Genomic DNA, 16396 nt, shown 5'->3' with positions numbered 1-16396 from the left:
TGCTGGTGGAGGTTTCCTTTCCAGAGAGCCACACCAGCTCTGCTTGGGAGCCATGGGAAGGAGGCCGAATGCTGGGGGGAAGGGCTCCTGGCGGGCAGGGGAGGGCCCAGGATGGAAGGCAGGGGAGGGGTGGGACCCACAGGCTACTCCGCGGATGCCACGGATATCCTTTCCTTGACGTCAGCAGTGGGTACACAAGTACTGGTTTTACAGATATTTGTTAAACGGCATGGATTTATGCACTTTTCTGTATGTTTTATTTTACAACATAAAAAAAGTTAAAAAATAACAGCACAAGAGTGTAAGAGCAACCCCCTTCCCTGCATCTTAGTAACTGTAGGACTTTGGGCAGTAAAAATACAAATAAAAGCTATTGAATGCTGGCTGTGTCCTTGGTACTAAACTTGCATCATGCAGCAGTCCTATAGGTGAGATATTATTGTGCCCATTCTACAGATGAAGATACTGCCTTAGCAAGGTGAAGGAATCTGCCCAAAATTACATACCCTTTGGAAGGCAGGGCCAGGTTTGACCTACACAGAGCCTGCCACCCTGCAGTAATGCGAGACCATGCCCTCCAAGGCCAGCTCGCTGCTGGCACAGCTACTCAGACAAAGCTACCCTGTCGTGCTACCCCTGGGGATGAGTACAGAGAAAGGTTGTTTTATGAGATTGTAATCCGAAGATGTAGTGTCTCGACAGCATACTTTAAAAGAGTGTGCTAGCAAGATACGAGTAATTGTGATGATTTTAATTGCTTATAAGCGTGTGTTTTGGTTCGACATAAGTAATGTTTTTGCTGGGTCGTAGAAAGGAAAATTCCTGAAATACATTATGGCCGGAAGAGTTTAAAGCACCTCAAGTGATTTCTGTTTTTGTTCAAGGGCATATCAAAATATGGGCATGCCACTGACTCCCGCTGTGGTCCCTAGTTTGGCCTCTGGCTCTAAGTGATGCACCAGTCACACCCTCAAGGTACCCATACTATCGTCCCTCTGCCCCTAAGGAGCAGTGGCTTGGAAGGTCTCTGGTGTCTGGTGACCCTGGAGAGCGACAGCTGGCGGAGCACAGCTCCTTCCAGCCTGGACACATGGCTCAGCACAAGGGGACTAAGAACTGTTGAACCATTTCTCCAACTGCTGGCCCTTGCCACTCAGACGGCGGGAGAGACAGCTATGCGGGGCTTGAGGTCCAGGGCTTTGGGGACGTGGGTGACTGCCAGTGGCTTGTGTGTTGAGCCACGTCCACAGTGCTGTGGAAATTGCTACTCCACACAGCGTCTCATCTGGTTTCCCAGATCCCCTGTGCTCATAACCCCGGTACTATAATGCCATCCCCATGCTTCCCAAAAAAGCAGGGTGCTTGGGTCTGGATTTAAGTGGCAGAAGGTTGTGGGCACACGAACCACTAGGTAAAATGTGGAAATTTGCCTAAAGTAGTCAGTTAAATATTATTAGAATTGCAGAATTGTTCCTGTAGCCTGATGCTAAGAGACCCCTGGGTGTCTGAGCCTTGCTTTGGGTTCACAGCTCTAAGGGCAGGGAAGGTTCCAGGCAGCATCGGCCTGCAGCGGCCGAGGGTGATTAAGTCAGGAGAACATTCATGCCCAGGCGTGCTATGCCACCCTCCCGTGGTGTGTCTGGTGTGACGCAGAGAGCACTGGCGTGGCGCCCTGCGGGGGAGGCCCGGCCCGTGCTCCAGTCTCCAAGGCTAGGCTTGAGGGGCAGAGTGTTGGGTGCTGTGCGTCAAGCCTACGCTGGGACCCCCGAAGCTCAGGCCTCCATCTGTCACTGGGGGATGGAGCTGCTCCCTGTGCTGTCTACCCTGTTTGCCCAGACTTTTCATCCTTCAGAGACGCGGATCTTGTTTTCTAGGCCTGTGCCCAGTCTGTCCACCTGAACCTGTTGCCGTTTTTCAATTTGGGGGGAGTACAAAGATAAACGCGGACACACTATGTTACAAACTTGTTACAAACTTGCCTGAATTTGAAGACAAAACACAAGATTTCAAAACAGAATCAATGCTTTGGGGCAGCTTTGGGCTGGCCTGGAGTCAGGTTTGGGAGAGAGTGGTTGGCAGCGGGGATGACTGAGTGATGTAAATTCATTCTCCTCTGCAAGAGCTTGAAGAGCTGATTCCCCGAGTCCGAGCTGCCCGCTGCCCCTTAGGAGCAGGGACCAGGGCAAGCTCTTTGCAGACCACGATGCCGCACACGAAGGAAAGGCACGGTGGCGTGTCGTTGAGTTCAGACCAGGAGACAGGCTGCTCCTGCCTGGGCTCGCGTCCCAGCCCTGCTGCCTGCTGGGCGGTCTCGGGCTAGTGGCATCTCGGCATCTCATTTTCCTCCTCTGAGAAAACGAAGATGATCGTAGTAGTCTCTACGCCATAGAGTTGTTGTGACGGTTTAAACGGGTTAGTCCGTGCGGGGCTCTTAGGAAGCAGGCGCTCCGTAGGTGTCAGCTCGCTGCCCAGCAAGAGGCGGCGGGGGGTGGGTGGCGGCGAGGAGCAGCTCCCTTGAGGAAACACCCGTCTTTTCCAGGGGTCCCAGCCTGCTGCTCGGGGCTCTCCTCTCCAGTCTGTTCTCAGATTGCTTTGAGTGGTTTGGAGCATTTTCACTCATGTTTTTAAATCCATGAGCAATTGCAGGCACTTCTTGAGAGAAATACTTAGCAGCTCCCCCGGGCCATGGGCTGTTCCACCTGCTTCTCTTTTTTCCTCCTCTTAGAAGCACATGATTTCCATATTCACCTTTCCTGGGTGAGCAGAGCAGATATCCAGCTGCAAGGGCAAAACCTGGCCTCTGGATGCCACCTGACCTCATTTTCCATGATGTTCTCTGTGTTCCCTTTCATGCAGAGCCTCACCTCAGAGGCTTTTAATACCAAATAGTAAAAGGGAGAAGGAGAGAGAGAGAGAGAGAGATGGAGAACGAGGCCAGCTCTTTTATTGGAACCTGTGATGGTTTCCATAGATGCTGGATAGGCTATGTAGCCCTGGCTCTCAACAGTGTAACAAAACACTGAAGGTCTAGAGTACACAGTGCGTCCCTCCCAAGAGAGGATCTTACCTGTCCTTTCCAGGCGCAGTCCTTATGGGCGTAGCGTAACCCTCCAGACGCAGTGAAGGGCCCACTCACCTCAGGAGCCAGGCAGCTGCCTCCGCAGTGAGACTGGGTGTGACCCAAACGCTCAGCGAAGAGAAGTGACCACGGAGGGCTGAGGGGAAGAGAGTGTATCTCTGCCTTTGGAGGTGCAAAAGCCTAGGGAATAGAAAAGCCTTTGGCTTTAAAAGATTTGGGAGAAAGCCTGCCCGGTAAGAGCAAGATCTCTCCACTCCACACCTGCAGTGATCCTCTCCAGGGTGGAAGAGAGGAGGGTGTGAGGGCCAATGTCTGTGGGTCTCTGGAAGAGACCCCACTGTCCGGGTCAAGCCCTGGGAGGTCTGTGGGGACCATATGAAGAGGGAACCTGTGCCCTATCTCCTGCGGAATCCCTGGGAAGTGACCAGACTCCAAAATATAGATGGATAAAAGGAGTATCCAAAAAGATGTCACCTTAGCCTCCAAAAACTTCCATGCAGCCCAGACTAGCTGAAAATCCAGTGCTGGTTGCTTTGTGTCTGAGGCATGGCGTAGCGATGGAACTGAAAGGGGACCAGAAGATGGGACCCAGGGACATCCCTGGACCTGTGTGGTCCAACAGCTGTGGCCCCAGTGCAACAGTGGACATGACAGTGGACACTATCCAGACAGGTGACACCGAGGACCATGTGGCCTTCTGGATCCTTTTGTAAAGCCCCTGAAACTTAGCTAAGACCCTGAGCCCAAAGTGGGAGAATCCCAGATTTGACTGGGATTCTTTTCTCATCAGACTGACAGCTTCAACAATAAATTGAAACGGAAAGATCCGTATCTGAGATGTGTGGCCATTTAGATACACATGCGTCCTAAAATTACACACAACAGTGTGGGAACCACTGAGCCTGGGTTATCACTGCTGAAGACATCTCTTCAAATGAAAGATTTGTAAACTCATAGAAAATAAGTAAAATGTGTTGAGAGTTGGTTATTCTGAGGGCTTATTGCAGGTCTGGTGTGGCACTGCTCGTAGCGGTAGAGGAGGCGGGGCAGCTCGGCTCGGGGCCAGGCTGAGGAGCCTCACGGGCCCACTGCTTCCCACAGGGGTACAGAAGGTCGTCTAGCATTCCCAGACCTTCAAGGAGACTTCGGAATTCTGAGAGGAAGAGTGACCCAGAGGGGGTCCGAGGTCAGGACTAGGAAGGTACAGAGGGCAGTGGTGAAGACCATGGCCATAACCTGATGGAGCCCAGCCTCGGACACCTAACGCCCAGGCCACTAAGCCATGCTCAGCAGACACTGCAGAGACAGGCAGTCATGGCTACTTGGAGCAAGAAACCCTGGTGTCAGACAGTACATTAGCCTTCTTCTCCCCCAGGCACTTAATGTCACCTCCAAAAAGAAAGTCAGGTGAAAGAAAGCAGAAGAAAAGAAAACCCTGGGAAACAAGATTTAAGTTCACAATAAGCCTTGAACTTGACAGTGACTGAGAAAATAACATTGGAGTGTAGCTGAAAAAAGTCCCTGGATTAAATTGAATATGTCAAAATGGGAAAGATTGAGTAATCTGTTCTCAAGAGCAAAGTTGAGTTCAGTATTCAAAAAAAAGTCACATTTGCTCACTTCAGGTTCATGATGGTCTGATGTAGGCTTGCAATTCATGGCAAGGGAAGTACAAGAAAAGTAGTAGGGCAGGAGTGTTGTAGGAAAAAAAAAAGTGGGAAAAGCAGCAGGAAGTTACAATCGTGGGAGCCCATATGCAAGAAGATGTGGTCCTGTGAGAGGGTCTGATAGCTGGGAAGCATTGCACTCAACCAGAAAGCCACTTCTCAAATGTTACATTAGAAAATTCACAAAAGTAGCAATAGAGATAGAGCAGAAGAGGTGTGGTGATGGAGGTAGGAAGCCAGAAAAGAAGTTGACTTTTATGGTCCATGAGTAGAAAGGCGAGGAGTGATGATTTCAGAGGCAAAAGCAAGAGAACTTGCTGTTTGATTCTAGACTAAGGAGAAGGCAAAGGAAGGTACAGGATTCCAGGTGACTTCATTCACTGCTTTTTCCCAGGAAAGGCAGGGCTGAGGGCATATGTTTTGGGTGGTAAGAGGAACAAAGGAAGTGCTGAATTTGAGGTGCCTGAGGAACATTCAGCTAGATGGTTCTGTTAGCCAGGGATCTAGAACAGAGACCTAGAAAGGAAAAAACATTTGGGAGTCATCAACATACAGATGGTAAGCTGAAGTCAGGCTATGTGTGAGCTTGCCCAGCGGCGCAGCGTAGAGTGAAAAGAGGAAAAGTTCCCAGGGGCAGAGATGTAGGGAGGCGGGACATTGGGCAGAGTAAGAAGAGCCCATAATGAGCTCTGGTGAAGAGTCGCCAGAGAGTTGGGAAGAGAACCAAGAGAGAGTGGGTTCAGGGAAATGAGTGGAGGGTTTTAAGGGTGAGTGGGTAGTTGGGTCGGATTTCCAGAGGAGCCTGGTAAGCTGGCAACTTTGGAAGTCAAAGGTTCTGAGTTATAACATTTCTGTATTTCTCTCCCACGGTTGCATGATTCTAGATAAGCTCAGGGTTGCTGTACACCGTCTTACTGAATCGCCAACCAAGATGGGATTTTGTTTTTCCCCCACCGCTCCCCGATTTAGCTAAGGACAAATAAATCAGCCTGATAGTGACAGTAGAATGGCAGGAGCTCTGGGGGGGCAACTCTGATACTCCGAACAGACCCCCGCCCCACTCTTCTGGGAGACTTTCACCTTTTCAGCGCCTCACCCGAACCACAGCTGCTGGAATCTCCAAGCGTCTCTAGAACACTTTAGAGAAGTGTGGCCAACATGTACACTTTCTAAGTACCCCAGTAGTTATGCCAGGGCTATAGAGTGCCCCCAAATGGGATAGGTCCTTGCTTTGAATTGTCTTCAAACACTTCCCACAGCCATTCATCTCCTTGGGGCTGGATAGCACTCAGGACTAACCTTATTTTGGTTTCTAGACCTGTATAACTTTCTAGCCCCTTTTTATCCCACTTTGTGGACTACTTGAAGTTATGCTCAATCACCTTTTTCAGTTACAAATGGAAACAGAGTACGTTAATCAAACTCTCCTCTGTGTGGTGCTATTCTCCTCAGAGGATGTGTCTTTGGAGAAGTCTCCAAGAACACCGTCCTCACTGCTGGGCTCCTACAGCCCCACTCAGATGTGGGACTGAAGACCCCCAAGGCTTGAGCCCAGCTGCGTGCCACTTCGGATCACGCCACCCCCTAAGCGTGGTATTGGATGTGTCTCCAGTGCGTTCTTGGTCCACCAGCTCTTCCTTTAATCCTAGCATGGTGACCTCGTCACTCTTATTTCCTGATTGTGCTACGGTTTGCGGCACTGGGATGGGAACTGTTGTCAAGCAAACTCGTACTCACTTTGTCCCATAGCTTACCTATTCATCGCCTATTCTATTTATTCTCAAGAGACCCTCAAGAGGCACTGAACCCAGCACGCCATTTCCTATATAGCATCGAATGGTTTATCCATTCAACAAATATTTTCATGCCAGATACTGGGATATAGTGAGTTAAAACACCGTCCTTGCCCCGTGGGACGTGCAGCCTTGTGGTGTAGACAGACAAGAGAATAGACAAATTGATGCTGTGACAAATGCTCCAGTGCTGTGGGAGAGGTGCATAGCCCAGCCCAGCCCAGCCCTGGAAGTTCCCTGGAGGATGTCTGAGTGGAATAGTGAAGAATGAGTAAGTTGGAGGGGGAGGAGAGGCAGGAAATGGCATTCCAGAAGGAATAGGCTGGTGGAGAAAGTCAGTGTGATCCATCAGAAGAACCCACGTTCTGGGGCCTGTGACGTGTCACAGGGTCCGAGCAGTGAGGGGGCGGATGGTGAAAGGTGGGGCCTGTCGGAAGAAGGAGCTTGGACTTTATCCAGCAGGCAGTGAGGAACTCTGGGAAGGATTTTAGCCAGTGGAATAACACGATGAGGTTTTGTTCTAAAAGATGTTTGGAAGGCCCTGACTGGCTTTCACCCGGGGTCGTGGGCATGCAGGAGCTCTCAGGGAGATGTTATGGCAGTGACACCATTTTTTAAAAGAAATTTTAGAAGGGATTAGCTTTTGGACGTCCAGACTTGAAATTGAAATAACGTTTCATTCTCCTAGTTGGAAAAGGTCTGAGTTCTATTTATTTTTGCCAGTCACTTCATGGTCACTGTCCTTCATTTTCAAACATTTATGTGCATCGTTTGATAAGCCCTCTGCGTATCTTCATTATGGCAATCTAACGGTCATTAATTCCTTACTTGGAAATTGCCCAGTTTTTAACTCAATTTTAAGCCCCATCTTACACTGCTGCAGGGCCAGTACCCAGGACAAGAAGAATATTCAGGAAGCTCAATTCAGCTTGAATCCCAGCTGTGTGCATTAGTGAAAAGACGTGAGGATGTTTGTGGTGGTCTGAATAAACCCTCATTTGGTAACGGAACTCCTTTCCCTGAGCCATACCCCTTTTTCATGAAAAATGTCCCCACAAAAGGACGATGGGATGGCAGAGCTGGGTGCTGCACCGACGCTGGCCAGGGTCATGCTGGACACCTAGAGGTGCCGGCCCATAAGGGCCGCTGCAAAGAGCAAGCCCTGGTCAGAGCAGCAGAGAGACTGTCCCCTGGAGGTTGAAGTGCACACTTGGTTAGCCTCCCAAATAAACCTGTTGTTGTGAGGTGGACGGGAAGGATCACTTCAGCTGAAAGAAATGATACAGAAAACTCTGAGCTTGAGCTCAGTGATTTTTTGAAAAGAAACAGCATATCCACATTCCAATCTCATATTAGAAAATATTAATGACCAGTTTTTAAAAGGGTTGTTGTTTCCAACTGCTATTGTTTTTAAGAACAAAGCATCCTTGCGGATGTTATAGAATAAGAAACAGAAATTCTCACTTTGACAAAAATATTGAGGTGCAACGAAGCATTCCAGCTACCTGTGATAACTTTGGCTTACCAGAATCACTCACTTCTGATGTTCCTCTCATGCTGAAACCACATGGAATCCCAGGTAGAGAGTGAGCTCTCAAAAGTCCGGGAATGCTATTTGGAAAAGCCATTGCAAAGATTTTATTTAAATCCAAAATAGATGAAACAAGTGGAAGAAACCAGTGATTCCCTTTTTTTTTCAAGAAATGGACACCATTTTCAGATATTAATGAGACAATTAGATGTGACAGTACAGCCCTTTGGAATAGAGCAAAGATAAAAACAAATGACATGAAAGGAACTTACCAGCAGCCTAAGCTTGGCCCGCTAAGACAGCTACCTCAGCTGGCCCATACTGTGTGCGTCTCGTGGTGATCGCCGGGTCGTGGGGTGGCGCTAGCTAGAAGGTTACACGCCCCGTCAACTAGGAGTAGGAAGCAGGGAAGCTCCTGGACGGGGCAGGAAGGCTGAGTGACACTGATTCACCGCCGGGGGGAAATGCCCACGCGGCAGGAAGTGCACAGTGCAGGGCTCGGAGTGCCCGATGGTGGCTGCTGACATGGAGGAGGTGAGGTGGGAGGGAAAAGAGGTGCGTGGCTGGGGAGGAGGAGAGAGACGGGCATGGGGGGGTGTGGCGGCGGCGGCGGCTGGCGTGGGCGGACACAGAGGTGACGGTGGATATAAGGGGAGCTTTTTTTTTTTTTTTTCCGAGTTGCATGAGAATGTATTAGACATATCAAAGGTTGGGGGAAAATGTACGTTCCTTCTGAACTCTAAGGCAAAAAGTGATATGAATTCACATGTGGATTATAAACCCAGCACACAACAATTTCCAAGATGAGTAAACAAACTAAAATACAGACCAGAGTAAGAAAAAGAGGGATTAAAGGGGAGGGGAAAGTTGTGGCTGCAGTCCACAATTACGGGTTAGTCTTCCTTGAAGTTTACCTCAGACTGAACGTTCTTAGGTGCCATGATAAACACTTTGGCACAGTGAAGGGGGGGGTAGTCGGGAAGTGGGGAGACACAGTGAAACCCCTTATGGAAGCACCGACTTGGAGATGGCGACATCTTTGGAAGATGTTCACCGTGATGCATTACGGGGAAGACAGGGTTTTTCTGGAAAATACATTTTCATTTTATGGAAACTCCACCTAGCTCAGAGGGAAAGGATTAGACGTTTTAATTTTATAAGTAAAGAAAAAAGAGAAATTGGTTTGTCAGTTTTAAGAGTGAAAACCAGGGCTTCCCTGGTGGCGCAGTGGTTGAGAGTCCGCCTGCCGATGCAGGGGACATGGGTTCATGCCCCGTTCCGGGAAGATCCCACATGCCGTGGAGTGGCTGGGCCTGTGAGCCATGGCCGCTGAGCCTGCGCGTCCGGGGCCTGTGCTCCGCAACGGGAGAGGCCGCAACGGTGAGAGGCCCGCGTACTGCAAAAACAAAAAACAAAAAGAAAAGAGTGAAAACCAGCAGGCATCTGGAAAGAAGTTACAATTTGAGGTGAGAATGTCAGAAAAGCATTAGAGGTCACACATTGTTTTTTTTCTTGTTTTTTTTTAACGTCTTTATTGTAGTATAATTGCTTTACAATGGTGGGTTAGTTTCTGCTTTATAACAAAGTGAATCAGCTATACATTTACATATATCCCCATATCTCTTCCCTTCTTGCGTCTCCCTCCCTCCCTCCCTCCCACCTCCCTATCCCACCCCTGTAGGTGGTCACAAAGCATTTTGCTTTTCTCTGCGGCAGTAGGACTTGCAGGTGAAGTGAAGTTGTGTCCTTGTTCTCCTGAGCTTTAGCAGGTGTAAAATCCCTTTGTGCTGGGCAACATTGCTGATGACCTGTGGAAAAGGGCAAACAGTTCAAGCAGCTGCTCTAAAGCAGGGGTCCCCAACCTTTTTGGCACCAGGGACTGGTTTCGTGGAAGACAATTTTTCCACGGACGGGGTGGGGGGGTTTAGGCAGTAACGTGAGTGGTGGGAGTGATGGGCAGCGGCAGATTCGCTCGCTCGCTCGCCCACCACTCGCCTCCTGCTGTGCGACCCGGTTCCTAAGAGGCCGCAGACTGGTGCCGGTCTGCAGCCTGGGGGTTGGGGACTTCTGCTGTAAAGGGATAGCTGAGCTGAATAAAAGTCATAGCTTATAAAGGATGCTTCTTGGACATGTGCTGACATGCCGCGTGTGTGAGGTATTTGTGGTAGGTATTGAAAGGAATACAAAGCATTGTACGGTCTGGGGCTCTTCTGTATACATGAAATGATCTGCAAGCTGTAATGTAATTCGGCCAAGGTATAAGGGGAGTTTTTTTAAAGAACTGATAAGTTACATGACTAACCTGCCTAGAACACATCAGGCATGGAATTCTATGTGTAAACGGGTGTGAATATCACCTTTAAAGAAGGCACCTGATAATTGTGGATCTGGTTAGTAAGTGAGAGTATTATTTTATACTAACAGTGCTCTCTTAAAAGATGTAAAATTTTCCCATATTTCACATGGTCTGAGCACGGCAGACCTTTTTATACCAAAAAATAAGAAATATTTTAAACAAAAATAACTTAAATATTTGTTAGCAACAAACATGAAAAATGGCAAGTATGTTGTCATATTTGAATTTGAATTGTTAACCTATAATATTTCAAGTTTGAAACACATAAATTACTCCATTTATAATGCAAAGGAATATAAACTTCTAGCCTTATTTAAAAAAAAAAAAAAAAAGCCTGGTCAGTGAGAATTTTTCTGAAAGTGGTTAAATAAATACAAAATCCTCATCCTGTCAAGCCCCTAAGGCAGGTTGATTCAGGTCTCCTCGGGCCTTGCGCTTGGGTTACAGGGAGCAGGCTGCTCTCCTGCCGCCAGCAGCTGCTAGATAGAGCCTTCCGGCTGACAAGAGAAGGCAGATGTTTCTTTGATGCTGCACGCTTAGCTGCAAGCAAAATATGAAGTCAGAAGAGTCTTGCAACATCTGGTTCCTCTTCCTTTGTCAGCCGCATGGGGACCTCCAGCTCCCAGACCCCCCTAGCCTGAGTCATACTCTTGTCACCTGTCACAGTCATTGTATGAGTGAATGCAGAGAATGAATGAATGAATGGCAGCACTAGGAGAGTCAGCAAGCAACTGCCAGGCGCTCAGAGCCTACAGGCCAGTGATGGAGACACAATAGCATAGAAAACAGTAGTATAATAGAGTATACAAGTATTCTGTTTTCAGTTAAAAGAGAAGATAAAGCACCAGCAGGAAGGTACATCGGTAGCAGTAAGTGTGGCATGCTGGAGCCACGTCAGGGCTCTTCCCTGTTTGCTTTCACCCCTTTCTGCATCGTCTTTTCTCCATGTCACGTGCGTCCCCATTTCATTTGTTCAACAGTTTTTACTGGGCACCTACAATTCCACACACCAGTAGTGTGAGCAGGGTAAACCAGACTCTGCCCTCACAGAGCTTATATGCCGATAGGGAGGGACTGGAAACACACCGTGTCTGTGGCTTCAGATAATTTCAAAGAAGATAAATGCTATCAAGACCGTAACGTAGGATGACATGATGGAGACTGGGGGACTAATTCAGAAAGAACACTCAAGGAAGGCTTCTCTGATGAAGTGAACTTGGCCTTCTGCCCACCGCCCAGCGGAGTCTGACCCTCCCAAGGCAGCACCATCAAGGAGAAGGAATTTCAAACTGGAAAATCCCAGAGAAAGTAGTAAAGAAGACTTTCCACTATGGAAGTAATAAGAGAACACCTAGCAACTACTTATTTTAAATCTTTGCTCAGAAAAGCTAAAATCGTGGGGGAATTTTTAGACATAATCCTGGAGTCATCTTTGAGGAATTATGGAGGAAAAGATGATGGTCATTCACCACAAGAGATGGTTCACCTCAGTGAAGATCTGGCCCAGATTGTTCAGTTTAATGTGAATTCTCAGAAAAATGCGAAACTGACCTTTGAAGGACGGGGCATGCTTGTCCTCACAGTTCCCTTCCTGAGCACGTCCATGGCTTGACACTGAGCCTGGACTTCCCAGATATCTCCCACACAGGCTACTCACCTGGCCGTTCAGAGCATATCACGCCCGCCTCCAAACCTGAGTTCCATGTGTCCCTCTTTCCCTCGTTTTACCTTAGCTTACTTACCATTCATTCATTCATTCATTCATTTCACAAACAGCACTAAATAGCAGTCAGGATGCTACATGCTGTGGATGCAAAGAATGTTTGGTCCAGTGATGCATGCACCAACTTCAGAGTCAGGCGCTGGCAGCGCCAACCCAGGGGCTGCATTGAACTGGCGAATGTGCACATGGAGAAGCTCCTTATCCTTCCTGTACCTCAGTTTCCTCATCTGTAAAACAGGGAAGATAGCACATGCTTGGCACTAAAATGTGTGTGGAAGGAAGGACGAGCAAAGGGGAGGATGGGGTAGCGGGGAAGGATTGGCACTTACCTCATTTGTGAGGATTAAGTGAAATGCAGGCACTTAACACTGTGTCTGGCACATGGTAATAGCTATAAATGCTGCCCCTCATTTCAAGGAGCTCACCACTGAGTGAGAAAACAGGAACGCAGTTCAGGTAATGTTAATAGCTGACACTAACTGAGTGCTTATAACATACCAGGCACTGTTCACGTCATCCTCAGCGCTTTGTAAGTTAGGTCCTATTATTATGATCCTGACCCCGTAGATGAGGCGACGGGCACGGAAGGGTTCAGTTAGTTGCCCAAGGTCACACAAGGGGTGAGTGGGCAGCAGAGCTGGATCCAGACTCAGGCATTTTGGCTCCAGTCACTACAACCCACTGCCTTGGTGTGAGCAAATGCAGTAGCGGCGGTGTCCACGTGCTGTTATGGGGGACTTGCAGCCCAGTAAGGTGGCAGTGTGGCTGAGGAGCTGTCCTGGAGAGGGAGGACACCTGCACTTGGGAATTTCGGGGTGCCCATGAGGAGTCAGCCAGGGGAAAAGGACGCGGAGGGCATCACAGGGGAGACGGCACAAGCACAGCCCCGTGTCGCTGGAGCAGGGGTGGGTGGTGCAGCATCGCACAGCATGCTAGGAGCTTGGACTTTATCCTCTAAGCAATGGGGAGTCACCCGGAGGCAGCGTGATCTGAACTGCACTTTAGAAAGATTACTCTGGGGCTGAATCGATGTGAGGAAGATGATCGTGGAGGAGGGACGTCAGTCCAAAGGCTGCTGCTTGGGTCCCCCGGGATAGTGGCCACGGATGGGGCAGATCCATGACATATTTGGAAGATGTAACTGGAAACATGTGGTACTTGTTGAATGGAAAGGCTGAAGAAGAAAGAGGAGATGAGAAAGACCCTTGGACTTCTGACTTGGAAGCTGGGAGGATGGTACCATGTCCTGGGCAGGAAAGGCAGGAAGAACGTTGGCCTGAACTTCTCAGGAGCAAGAAGCCTCCTGTGTCCCAAAGTCTGGGAGTTTCCCACCCCCTTGTTTAAAACTTTTTTTTGCAATTAAAAAAAAAGTAAACATATAGAAAAGGAAAAGAAATAGTACAATAAATACCTATCTCCTAGATCCAACGGTTCTTCAACAGTTGTTGAATTTACCACATCTTCTTCATAAATACATAGTATGTACTTATATAGTTACATACTACTTTATCTTGATTTTTATTTTTGTTAAATAATTTTAAATAAACCACAGACTTCATTACATTTACCCTTAAGCACTTTAGCCTGTGTCACCAGAAAATGTTCAGCTGAACAATCATGCCAGTGTTAAACCTCAAACGATTAACAATTACCTAGTATCGTCTAATAGTGAGTCTATATTATAGTTTCCCTAACAATCCCCAGAATGATTTTGTAGTTTGTAAAAAATAGGAATCAAGTCACAACCCCATGCTTCTTTTGTTACGTCTTTTAAGTCTCCTCAAATCTACGACAGTCTTGCCCACGTTCTTTATGACACTGACTTGAGGAAACCGGTAGAAGGCCTCATGGCTGCATTTGTCTGCTGGTTTCATCACCGTGTTTTTTAACTCCTTCCTCTGCTCCCTGCAGTGCCAGTAAACTAGAAGAAAATTCTAAAGCCGCAACCAGATTCGAGTTTAACATTTTGACGAGCATATGTCGTTGGTGATGCCCTGTCACTCGTTTGGCTTCCCGTCAATGTCAAGAGTTTGGTTTCAAAATACCATTGTACTCTCATGCTACTAAACAAAACCTGACTGATTCCAGGTGTGGGATGGGGAATGAAGAAGGTGAGCCTTGTTCTGGAAAGCACGGAAGTACCCAGATACTAATGGGTAATGTCAGAAGAACAGTAGCCAATTTAAGGGCCCCCCGTCATCACATTTGGGACACTTTGAGCATCAAAAAGAATGGGATGGATTAAAACACATTGAATATAAAAATCTATACTCTTTCATAATACTCAAACAATAAAATATTCTAGGTCACTTTAAAATTCAAGAGTGGCTCAGATACTGCCGAGGCAGTTTCTCTGGCTGGGATCTCAGTCTGATCCACAGCTGTGCCTCAAATCAGAACACTCTGACCTTGACGTAACCTTGGACCGTGACTCCAGCTAGCCCTCACCTGTACCTGGAACAACTGGTAAAGCTGATGGGAACTGAAACTAGACATTCCCCCCCCCACCCCAAATCACTTAACTTTCATCAAAATAGATAATGTACAGAAACATCACATCTGATTTTAAAGGAAAATTGATAGCAGCTTCCAGAACTTCCCTTGTCCTACACAATTCTTGTCACTATTAAAAAAAAGCAAAGAAAAAAATCTGTTTCAGATTCCAAGGAACAAATATACTTTACTAGGAAATATATTCTTCTTGTGCTTCTGCCGCCCTCCCACTTATCTTTCTAAAGTTTGCATCTGTAGCGTTTCAAGTATCAGTTTTTTCTTTAACGTTTATGAGAACTGGACTAATTTCCTTTTATGAACAACAACCACCAAAAGCACCAAACAAAATTATACTCCAGAACTTACAGGAAACATACATTTGTTCATTAAAGTTCACATGATCTAGATAATTTTTTTCCTTTTCACACATTAACATAGTAATCCATGCTGCAGAAGTCATACTAAATGAAACAGTAAAGCATCACAAGGATGAAGGAGACAATCTTTGTAAAAATATATGCAAGAAGGTAGAATTCAAAAAGGGACATTTAATATCCATATTTTTTTTTTGCAGAAAATAAGTATCATGTCAGTTAAGACTCCTGAAACAGGTTCTGTTTGAATCTTGACAGAATCTTACTTCTCCCCTATCTTTACCAACAATTTGAGAGCCTTTCATTGTATACCCTTTGTTTAGAAACCTGCCCAGCAATTCCTATAGATTCTATAGGAATAGTATCATATGGTCTAGCACAGAAGACAGTCTTAGTCATGTTTTAGAAAGCCACTGTCACACCTTCTCCCCTAACTCTAGACAGTCTCTATTTTTTTTGTCTTGTATTAGAATAAATTTCTTTGAAAGTTGATCCCATTAAACAGTGAACTTGAGGCAGGAGTTTTAAAAACACACTTAAGAAAAATACAGTTTACATTCATTTCCAAGTCTGAGATTAAGAAACCGTTAGCTGGTTTACACCTGGTTTCAATACTGGTTTGAAGTTCGAATACTTTTCTGTATAGACATTAAATATTGTATTCAAATATTAAACATTAAAAGTTTTCCTGACGCTGCAGACAGAACTAGAGCAGGGATGTCAGGCAAGACGCGAAGTCGAATTGGTAGACTTGCGCCTCGCCTGTGCCACCTGCAGCAAGGGAAGAGATTTCAGCATGGGTTTCAAAAGCGCGTGGGAGCTGCTGTCTCAATATTCATCTCTACTGGCATAAACCAGTTTTTTTCTGAACAAATATTCAATTCTCACTAAGGGGAAGAAATAGAATAAGAAATTTGAATGGTCTTCTGTTGTGTGATAGGAGGACCAGCTGTGTACACTTTTCAGTCATCGTGGAGATTCTGAAGCAGTAAAGGAATTATCATTTCACTTTTCACTGCAAGTTCTCTCCACACAGAAGAGTTCTTCCTGAGAAATGAAAACTTCAATCCTGTGTACCCCCAGAGGACACCTTAGAGTCTGGTGTGGGCACCCACGATGATCCCCTGCTAGCAGGAAACTAGCCTCCACTAAGGTTGAGGATTACTGCACAATATTTTGAGCACCTGGCAAGCTGAGTACTTCAGTGAATCTCAGTGCCACTTGAGGATATTCTTCTCAGAATAATCTTCTCAGTTAAGAATTCATTATCATTTTCAAAGTTAGCCCTCGGCAAAACTCAGCTTGCCCGTCGAGGTCTAACTTTTGTGAACTACAGAAGCTGTTTGGCTGACCCAGTGCCTCCTCAGGGTCCACTGGGCT

This window comes from Phocoena sinus, chromosome 18 (genome assembly GCF_008692025.1).
Source record: "Phocoena sinus isolate mPhoSin1 chromosome 18, mPhoSin1.pri, whole genome shotgun sequence".
Classification (NCBI taxonomy): Eukaryota; Metazoa; Chordata; class Mammalia; order Artiodactyla; family Phocoenidae; genus Phocoena; species Phocoena sinus.
The sequence above is the reverse complement of the archived record's forward strand: the minus strand, read 5'-3'. Positions refer to the sequence as shown.